Raw genomic sequence first — 3,573 nt, forward strand, 5'->3', positions numbered from 1 at the left:
GATCTAGAATTGATATATTGATTTTGTTTTGACTCTGAACTTTGAGTATTTGATTGGATTAAGGGATTAATTTTGTGTTTACTTGATCTTTGAATGGAAATTCAATTGATTAATCAAAGAGTAACCTTCACTAATAGAAATTGGGTTTGTTGTTTGGATCTGAATTAATCACCAAAACTATTGATTTTCTTAGGGATAAGTGGTCTTAGTTTTGCAATCTTTTGGTTCTAATTCGTAATGCAATATTGAATTGAATTTGGCCTAAGGAATTAGGGAGATTTGGTTGAATATTAGGACCAATGAGTTGAGGAATCAATCTTTGGTTACTATAAAGAGAAACCGATTGTCAATCAATGAAATGCTTGAATGTTCAGAGGCAGAACTGAATTGATATTGATATTCTAGTGAAATAAATTCCTAACTTTCCTCCATTCGTGATTCATTCTAATAGTACAAGTTAACATTCTGTTTTTAACAATTTCTCATTTCTTTAAAATTGAATTTTACTTTCTTGGATATTGAATTCTATTTAATGAATTGTTTGGTGCAAATGGTTATTATCTTGTGAATTGGTGATTAAAAATAAGATCCTAGAGGATGATACTTGGGACTCAATCTAATTTTCACATTTTATAACTTGCTACAACTACCTAATACACTTGCTAGTAGTGAAATTACACCAATTAAGTGTTACGATAGAAAGTGTGTATCAGTAATGCTTGGCATCATTCTTGATCTTTTCCCTTTTAATCCTTGGTGCATCTGCTGGAAAAAATCTTGCAACTTTGAAGTAAACAACTCTAATAGTTGCTCATCAGGGAAATCATCTTTTAGAGGAGTGAGTTCAGGGACTCCCTCTATCCTGCTCAAATGATCTGCCACCAAATTTTGTGCTCTATTTCTATCCTTTATCTCCACATCAAATTTTTGAAGTAGTAGCCACCTTATCAGCCTTGGCATCGAATTTGTCTTCTTCAAAAGGAACTTAAGAGCAGAATGATTAGTAAACAACACAACTTTTGACCCTAGCAAGTATGATCTAAATTTATCTAAAGCAAATACTATGGCCAATAGTTCCTTTTCAGTTGTGGTATAGTTACACTGTGCAAGATCCAAAGTCCTAGATGCATAATAATTGACATCTGGATCCTTACCAAACCAATGTGCTAAGACAGCACCCACAACAAAATTGGATGCATCACACATGAGCTCGAATGGAAGTGTCCAGTTCGGTGGCTGAATGATGGGAGTTGTGGTCAAGGCTATCTTTAGGCAATCAAACATCTCCTTGCACTTGGCTCCAAACTCAAAATCAATATCTTTCTGCAGTAACTTGGAAAGAGGAAGGACTATCTTGGAAAAATCCTTGATAAAGCGCCTGTAGAAACCTGCATGGCCAAGAAATGCACGCACCTCTCGCACACAAGAGAGGTAAGAAAGCTGTGAAATGACATTAAGCTTAGCAGGATCTACCTCAATTCCCTTCTCAGATATTATATGTCCTAAGATTACCCCCTACCTAACCATAAAATGACATTTCTCAAAGTTCAGAACAAGGTTAATCTCTATACATCTTTGTAAAGCTCTATCCAAGTTTCCTAAGCATGCATAAAATGATGACCCATATACAGTGAAGTCATCCATGAAGACTTCAATACAATGCTCAACCAAATCAGAAAATATGCTCAACATGCATCTTTGAAATATACTGGGAGCATTGCAAATCCCGAATGACATTCTCCTATATGCAAATGTACCGAATGGGCATGTAAAAGTGGTCTTCTCTTAATCCTCAAGAGCTATGCATATTTGATAATAACCAAAAAATCCATCTAGGAAACACTAGTGAGACTTACCTGCCAAGCGCTTTAGCATCTGATCAATGGAAGGTAGAGGAAAGTGGTCTTTCCTGGTCGCCTAGTTGAGCCTCATATAATCAATGCAGACTCTCCAGCTGTTCTGCACTCTAGTGGACAAGAGCTCATCCTTCTCAGTCTTCACCACCGTAATCCCTGACTTTTTGGGCACCACCTACACTAGACTCACCCATGTGCTATCTGATATCGGGTAGATGATGCCTGCCTGGAGTAGCTTGGTGATCTCCTTCTTCACCACCTCCAAAATTTATTGGATTTACCCTCCTCTAGGGCTGTCTTACTGGCTTGGATCCCTCTTCCAACAAAATCTGGGGCATGCACAGGGAAGGGCTGATTCCAGGGATGTCAGCCAAGGTCCATCCAATAGCCTTTCTATGCTTCCGAGTCACATCGAGCAACTGCTCCTCTTGGTCCTCATCAAGCTCAGTGGATATGATCGCAGGGAGCTTCTCACCTACTTCCAAGTAAGCATATTTTAAATGCTCAGGTAGAGGTTTAAGCTCCAAGGTGGGAGGCTGCTCAACTGAAGGAAGTGGTTTAGCACTCTCATTTAAAATGATCTCTGCAGCATTTAAATAATAAGGGTTAGATTCAACTATACTTGCTATACTCAATGAACCACATTCTATCCCTTTTGACTTTTCAATGTTAATGTCAGAAGTAGCAGAATTTAAATCCAGAAAATCATAAATATAAGTATCACACAAAGATGAATTAGTACAATATTCACAAATTTTAGTATCTATGGTATCTACACAATAAGAAAAATCAAAGAAAGAGTCTCCTAAAAATTCAACAAAACTATCATCTATCAAGTTATCAAAAACATCAATGTGGAAAACTGAATGCTCCTCAGGTGAGTGCTTCATAGCATCCAGTGTATTGAAGCAAACCACACTCTCTCCAAACTCCATAGTGAGAGTCCCAGCATGCATATCAATCTTGGTCCTGGTTGTCTTCAAGAATGGCCTCCCCAAGATGATAGGTGTAGCTCCTTTTATTGGCTCTTCTTCTTGCATGTCCAAGATGTAGAAGTCAGCAGGAAAGATCAAGTCATTCACTCTCACTAGAACATCCTCCACAAGGCCAGCTGGATTAGTGGTGCTCTTGTTTGCTAGCTGGATGATGACACCTGCTGGTTGCAATGGTTCAAGAGACAAAGATGTGAAGATAGATAAAGGCATAAAATTAATAGATGCACCTAAATCAAGCATGGCATTATATATCCTATTGTTGCCTATAATGCAAGGAATAGTAAATGTCCCTGGATCTTTGCATTTCTCAGACATGGAAGTTTTCTGCCTCTCAAAAAGGGTTGATATATTCCTCCCCATGTTCACTCTTTCATTACCCTTTAGCCGCCTTCTATGAGTGCACAAGTCCTTAAGGAATTTGGCGTACTTTGGGATTTGCTTGATAGCATCTAACAAGGGGATATTGACTTTAACCTTTCTGAAGGTATCCAGAATTTCTTTGTCAACCTCTTCTTGCTTCTTGCTGGGTTGAGCCGTTCTTTGAGGGAAAGGAATAGGAATGGACCTCTCTTCTTTGTTTACCACTCTTGGTTGACATGGTGTGGGTGTAGGTGCAAGCTGCTCTTGGCTCTTAATCTCTCCTCCTTCATCTTCTGCAGTTAGAGTGCAACTAGGATTCTTCTCCTTAGGCATCTCCGGCTCTTGCATTACCTTACCAGATC

The sequence above is a fragment of the Abrus precatorius genome, unplaced genomic scaffold, assembly GCF_003935025.1.
Source record: "Abrus precatorius isolate BTA unplaced genomic scaffold, Abrus_2018 Scaffold3, whole genome shotgun sequence".
NCBI lineage: Eukaryota > Viridiplantae > Streptophyta > Magnoliopsida > Fabales > Fabaceae > Abrus > Abrus precatorius.